A 7,705-nucleotide genomic window follows, 5' to 3' on the forward strand; every position below is an offset into this window, starting at 1 on the left:
TTTATGAAGAAGACTAAATCAAAGAAAGGCACACTGGCCTTTAAGATTGATCTGGAGAAAGCTTATGACAGAGTTGACCGGAGGTTTTTAGTTCATACCCTTAAAAGCTTTGGTTTTCCTATTCTTACACTTAATTTGATTATGAATTGTGTCACTGCTTCCTTCTTATCTATTCTTTGGAATGGGAATCGTCTGAATGGCTTTACTCCTAATCGAGGTCTTAGACAAGGAGACCCTATGTCACCCTATCTTTTTGTGTTGTGTATGGAACGATTGGCATGCTTTATTAGTCATCAGGTTGATTTGGGCTTGTGGGAACCGGTTGCTATTTCTAGAGGAGGACCAAGAATATCTCACTTAATGTTTGCGGATGACTTGCTTCTATTCTGTAAAGCTACAAAGAGACAAGTGCAAAATGTGATGTTGGTTTTAGAGACTTTTTGCAAAGCATCTGGGATGAAGATTAATGTGGAGAAGTCTAAAGCGCTTTGCTCCAAGAATGTCTCTGCAACAAGGAAAGAGGTTTTCACTGGGGTATCCTCTATCAGATTTGTCCAGGACTTGGGCAAGTATCTTGGAGTTACCCTTATCCATTCTAGGGTGACTCGTTCAGCTTTCAATGGTGTCTTGGATAAGATTCGGAGTAGGCTAGCAAGCTGGAAAGGAAGTTTACTCAATCGGGCTGGTAGACTTTGCTTGGTTAATTCTGTTATCGCTGCTATTCCCACGTACCAGATGCAGGTCTCTATTTTTCCCAAAGGAATCATTAGTAAATTGGAGTCTATGATGAGGAATTTTCTTTGGAAAGGACACGTTGATGGAAGAGGATTGAATCTTGTTAGTTGGAAGGTACTGGTTACTCCAAAAAAATATGGAGGTTTAGGGATTAGAGATCCTTATTGTGTAAATATTGCTCTTCTTGGGAAGCTAGTTTGGACTTTCTTCCAGCAGCCAAACAAGCTATGGGTCCAATTGTTGGATGCCAAATACCGATCATCTCTATATGACTGTTTTAGTTATCCTAAGAACAAGGACTCTCTCATTTGGAGGTGTCTTTGCAAGGCTTGGGAAGTGTTGAAGGATGGGTTTGATTGGTGTATTGGAGATTTGAAACAGAACTTTTGGTTTTCTAGCTGGAGGAAAGAAGGACGGTTATCTAATGAGATCGATTATGTTCACATTTCTGATTCGAATATCCGGATACAGGATATTTGGTCGGTTGAAAGGTGGCATTTGGATACTCTTTATTCTCCTTTATCTCAAAATCTGAAAGATAATATTCTTTCTTACAATCCAGATGAACAAGCAGGTCCGGAAGTGTGTTGGTATTGGAGTGGGTCTTCTGCCAAAGTCTATAACTCTCGCAATGGTTACTTGTGGTTGTGTAAGCAGCTGTTTGGTTGGGAGGAGTGGGAGAATTGGCTTTGGCTTTGGCGCCAGCTTGTTCTAGAAAAGCATAAATTTTTAGCTTGGTTGTGTCTTAAGGAGGCTCTTCCTACTGCAAGTTTTCGCTTTAGAAGAGGGATGTCGTCATCGGATAAGTGTCCAAGATGTCTTTCTAGCCAGGAATCGGTTTTACATTGTATTCGGGATTGTCCCAAAGCTCAGCTTGTCTGGCATAGGTTGGATATTTCTTGTCATCCTTTGGATTTGAAGAACTGGTTCTTGTATCATAGCAGAGAGCATCCGTTCAAGTTCTTTTCGGGACTTTGGTGGATATGGCGTGCAAGGAATAATGACATCTTTAATCCCGATGAAACTTGGCCTCCAGAAAAAGTGATTTGTCTGGCATTAACTTCAGAAAAGGAGCTTAGGAATATCTTTGAATTACAACGTATGTCCCTTCCCTCTACTCTAAATGGTTTTTGGGATCCCCCATCCATTGGTACTTTTAAGATTAATTGTGATGCTAGTTATTTTGGTTCGGGTGATAGTATTGGTTTTGCTTGTGTTATTAGAGATTATAATGGGAGCTGGCAAAGGGGGTGTTTGGGAATGATTGAAAGTAATAGTATTCTTCAAGGAGAATTCAGAGGGACTCCCTCTTCTTGAAATCAGTGAGAAAACTCGCTCTCTTTCCACTCCAAAGCTTCAACTCTTTTTTTCTCTCTGACATAATAGAAATTGGGTTCCATTTTTTAGCCCGTTGAAAATGCTCTAAAGCATACATATGTTATAGTTTGTGGTTTGTTGTTTTGAGCAATAATAAATTTCGTAATACTTTTATATTTGATAAATTTAATTTTTGCTTTTATTTGATATAATTTTAGATACTACATTTACATGCTACCATTTGAATCCTTCATTAATCTTGAGAAGATTAGAAGTTTATAAATTTAACCTCATTTTTTTGGTTAAATTTTACTAGCAAGTATTTTAAGAATAAAATTACTTATGTCAACAAATTTTAAAGGTTAGTATTTATTTTAATAATAAATACTTTTAAAACTTAACATTTATAGTCATTTTATAAATACTAATGAATTAAAACTTGTGTCTATTGATTAATCCACCATTTTATTTATTGAATATATGTCATACTAATAAACGTGCAGTAGTTTTTATGTTATAAAATTGAAGTCTACGGCCTGGCCCAAAACTCGCGCGGGTCAACCCGACCCGAGTTCTCGCCGGCCCAGTGGTGCGTCCTCCACCCGACCCGGACACGCGTCCCGTACGGTTCGCACACAGCCGTGGGACAACACCTTTAGAGTATGGGCCTGCCCACTGGAAGGGCCCACTACTGACATGTATATAAGGGGGAGACTGGCTCTCCCCCAAGGTACGTCACATTCACACATTATTTCCTCTCCGCCTGCACATATTCTGACAAGGGCGTCGGAGTGTCTTTGCAGGTGGCACCCCCCTTCTCCATCAGAAGTGCTCGGGATTCCGCTCACCCGGGGATAGGAAACCACGACCAGACGAGCTTCCCCATCATCCGAAACGTTGACCTCAGGGTCCTAACCCGAATCGTCCGGTACCCGACCTACCGAACATTGGCGCCGTCTGTGGGGAAGAAACGTTCATGGATTTCGTGCTGGTCCAGACTGGGACAGGTTCCGAAGTAGCGCCTCTCGTGCTCGGGGGAGGCGCCGTCGCGACGGAATCCCGGCAGCAGCAACGGTCGCCCCCGAGGGATGCGACGCAGACTCACGAGAGACGCCCCTTCGGGGGGACGGGTGACAACCACGCCAGGATAATGCAAGAACTACGCCACAGAATGCAGGACTTAGAGCGCAGGCTAGCAGAAAGAGAGCGCGACCAACGCTCCCTAGAGCGGAGCCCCACCCGTTCCCGTTCAAGAAGCCGCTCGAGGCGCACGCCGAGCCCCCAATACGAGTCGGAGAGCACTGGGGAACGGGTACGCCCCAGAAGAAGAAGTTGCGACCCCATTATCTACGCCCGACACGAAAGGCGACGCGCGTCGAACAGAGGCAACGAGGAAGCCCACCGCGAGAATAATGAGTTGAGAAGAACTGCCCGAGGACCCGTCATAATAGGAGCGACCCCTTTCCACCGCTCTGTACTCGAGGTCCGACTACCAAAACATTTCGACAAGCCGACAGACATGAAGTATGACGGAACACAAGACCCCCTAGAACACTTGACGGCCTTTGAGGCCAGGATGAACCTAGAAGGGGTGGGAGACGAGGTCAGATGTCGCGCTTTCCCGGTCACCTTAGCGGGCAGAATACCGCCCCGAGGTCGAAATCGGCGCAGAAGAAAGATGCCAAGGTCTTAGCGGTCTCCACCCCACCTGTTAGAGGTCTTAAGGGTCTCCCACCTATCTCTTTCGGGCCGGAGGACCAATGGTTTGACGAAGTGCCGGAAAGTCCGCCCATGGTCATCACGGCTAGGGTCGGAACTGGCCTCGTCAAACGAATCCTGGTAGACACGGGGGCAGACTCAAACATCATGTTCCGAAATATTTTCGATGCCCTGGGATTGAGAGATTCCGACCTGACGACCCACCAGCACGGTGTGGTAGGGTTAGGAGACCACTTCATCAAGCCAGACGGAATCATCACACTCCCGACCTCTGTGGGACAAGGGCAAAGACGAAGGACAATCATGGCAGACTTTGTAATATTACGAGATTCGACGGCCTATAACATCATCCTGGGGAGAAAGACCATTAACGACCTGGGGGCAGCTATCAGTACGAAACTACTGGTGATGAAGTTCATCACCGATGACGGATCCGTGGGGTCCCTCCGGGGCGACTTGGAAACGGCGGTCGCTTGCGACCATGCCAGCCTTTCTCTCAGGAAAAAATCCAAGGAGGCGTCAGGGGTTTTCCTGGCCGACCTGGACGCCAGGGTAGACGACAAACCCAGACCAGAGCCAGAAGGAGACTTGGAAAATTTCAGAGTCGGCGAGGAGCACGATAAGTTCACATTCATAAACAGAAACCTCCCGCACGAAATAAAGGAGCCTTTGATGGAGATGATCAGGGCTAACGCCGACCTCTTTGCCTGGACGCCTGCCGACATGCCAGGGATAGACCCCCAGCTCATGTCGCATCACCTGGCCGTAAAAGCAGGAGCCAAACCAGTGGCACAGAGAAGGAGGAAAATGTCGCAGGAAAGGGCAGACGAGGTAGCCAAGCAAACGGCCAGCCTCTTAGAAGCGGGATTCATCCGGGAATTGGATTACTCGACTTGGTTGTCGAATGTGGTTCTGGTTAAAAAACACAACGGGAGGTGGAGAATGTGCGTAGACTACTCGGACCTCAACAAGGCTTGTCCCAAGGACTGCTACCCCCTACCTAATATCGATACACTCGTCGACGCAGCGGCAGGGTATAGATATCTAAGTTTCATGGACGCCTATTCAGGGTACAATCAGATACCGATGCACCGACCCGACGAGGAAAAAACGGCGTTCATAACGCCAGGGGGCATCTATTGTTACAAAGTAATGCCATTTGGCCTAAAAAACGCAGGAGCCACATACCAAAGGTTGATGAATAAGATATTCAGTGAACTCCTGGGCAAAACAGTGGAAGTTTACGTAGATGACATACTCGCAAAAACCGCCCGACCTGACGATCTCCTGAGCGACCTTAACGACGTTTTCTCGTCCCTACGACAACACGGCATGAGGCTTAATCCACTCAAATGCGCGTTCGCCATGGAGGCCGGAAAGTTCCTAGGCTTCATGATCACTCAAAGAGGAGTGGAAGCCAATCCCGAAAAATGCCAAGCGGTCCTTCAAATGAAGAGTCCGGGTTGCTGGGAAGGTCCCTACAGGGTAAGGGAGGTACTCGGAAAGGGCGCTTACAAACTCGAAAAACTTGACGGCAAGGAAATACCCAGAACATGGAACGCAAGTAACCTAAAGAGGTTCTACTCCTGACCCACCGGCTCACCGACCAGGGAACCTAGCCAGATAGTTAGTATTCGCCCCATCCACATGTTAATTCAACTTGTTTACTTACTTTGTGACAAATACTTACCCAACTGACGAGTAATTTTCACTTGTTCAAAATCTTTACTTGTTAAAACTTTCTTACTTCATATCTGTTCCTCGTGACCAAAATCTAAAACGGCACCCCGGGACTGATCACCCCGGGAGCCAGACGGCTCATAGGTCTCAACCAATTCGACGACTACGCGACCGAATCGGTCCGAACTGCTACCAAATGCGAAAACGGCAAGACGGGCACAAGATATAAGCCCGCCCAGAATAAACGGTAACACGAAAACGACAACACGACAAAATAATGAAACAAGCAAAAATCATAGCAATCAAACGACGATAACTTATAAAGCGTCAGAATACGGAACGGACAAGTAAAATTGTTCAAGGCAAACAAAACGACAAAGTATCAACAAGTTGTTCAACAAATGCATTACAAAATATCCTAAGTTGCGAGACTTCACTTCCTCGGCATATCGACAATTTTCCCGTCCTGGATAGTCTTGAAAACACCAATTGACGACGTCTCGAAATCAGGAGCAGCAATCTTCAGCTGGGCCTTCAGGGCATCTTCGGTCATCAAGATGGCATTCTTCCCTTGCTCCTTGGCCACCTTAAGCTTCTTCTTAAGATCAACGGCCTCTGCCTTAGCGGCTTTCGCCTCCGAGATGGCCTGCTCCCGCTCCTTTTCCAAAGCGACAACTCGACCCTGAGCGGCGTTCAGTTGACCTTCCAATGTCATCTCACGCTCAAGAAGCCGAGCCACGGTCTTATCGGACGCCTTCAGCCTCTCCGCAACAAACGACGACTTCTCCTCAGCAGCATTAAGCTTTCCCCCCATCTCGGACAGCTGACCCTGGAGGAGCTCAACTTGAGCCTTAAAGTCATTATTCGCCTTAACAGAAGACTCAAGCTTCCTCCGAAGCGCCTCCATACCAGATAGCTCAAACTCGGCCTTCCGAGCTATCACCGCCCCACGAAGCAAGGTGCGATACATCCACCTCGCCTGCCCGGACAGCTCGGTTGCATGAAAATGCTCTTCTGTCCCGGGTATCAGCTGGGAGTCAATGAACTTGGAAGCATCAAAATTCCTCTCCATTACGGTTAGGACCCCCTCCGGGCTGGAAGACATCTTTCATTTCTTAGGAGTGTGGATAAGCTCCACGTCGCTATCCGGATGAGGGGAGAGGGTCGCCTTCCCGTCAGCAGGACCCTCCTCATGGGCAGGGGAAGCCTGGCCCTCCTTTTCCCCTGACGGACCCTCCGACTTGCCGGCGTCCTTCTCTTCGGCATTCTCATCATCACTAGCCTCAAAAAAGGTCTTCATCAAATTCTCGAGACCGGTTACGGTGGCAGACATTTCCACTGCGAATAAACAACAAGAACGTTAGTCGTCAAACCGGAAATAAGAAGAACAACGACAAAGAAACATAGACAAACAAGAAAAGCAACTCACGAATATAGCTTCGACCGGCCTCCCGTTCACCCATAAGAAGGTGGGGGTTCACAGGATTCTTTTCAAAGATAGCAAGAAGAACGTTCGCTATCTTCTTATCTACAGCCGACAACCTCTTGTACGATACTTTCACAAAAGGATTCGACCCCGCGCCGAAGCTCCAGTAAGTCTGGATAAGGCGCTCCCCCTCTAACGACAACCAGAAGGGGTGGCGACACTTGACGGGACGAACCTTGAAATACTTATCCTTAAAACCATGGTAGAAATCCTCAAAAAGGCTAAAAATCTTCCTACCCTGGGCAGCACGGAAAGAAAGAAACCCTTTTCTTGCTTTCCCCTGTTTGGAGGGGTTGGTAAGGTTGAAATAAAAGAGAAAAACGTCCACCGACGCCGGCAGCTCTAAGTACTCGCAGACCATCTCGAAGCAGCGGATCGAAGCCCAGCTGTTCGGATGAAGTTGAGACGGGGGGACGGATATCCGGGAACGGTATCCGAACGCCAACTTGCGTGAACATGGACTTATAAAACCAGATCCAAGATCCAATCGGGGGAGAATGAAAATTGAGCTCATAAATACGCTCATGAGGAAGCGGGACAATGGCCTCATAGTTGGCCTCCTCATCAGTAATCAGTACCAAGTAGCCGGCTTGCCGGAACTCCGTCAGCTCCCCCAAGTCCATCTGGTTGGGTGAACTCCTTATATCGTCAGTCACCCAAGCATACGGGTCGTAAGCCGCAGCAGATCCGGAAGACCGGGAGACAACGCGAGGCATACCTACAGCGGGGTACCACTCCGTTAGTCTATGAGGTCGGGAGCCCGAAAAA

This window comes from Arachis ipaensis, chromosome B03 (assembly GCF_000816755.2).
Source record: "Arachis ipaensis cultivar K30076 chromosome B03, Araip1.1, whole genome shotgun sequence".
NCBI classification, from domain to species: domain Eukaryota; kingdom Viridiplantae; phylum Streptophyta; class Magnoliopsida; order Fabales; family Fabaceae; genus Arachis; species Arachis ipaensis.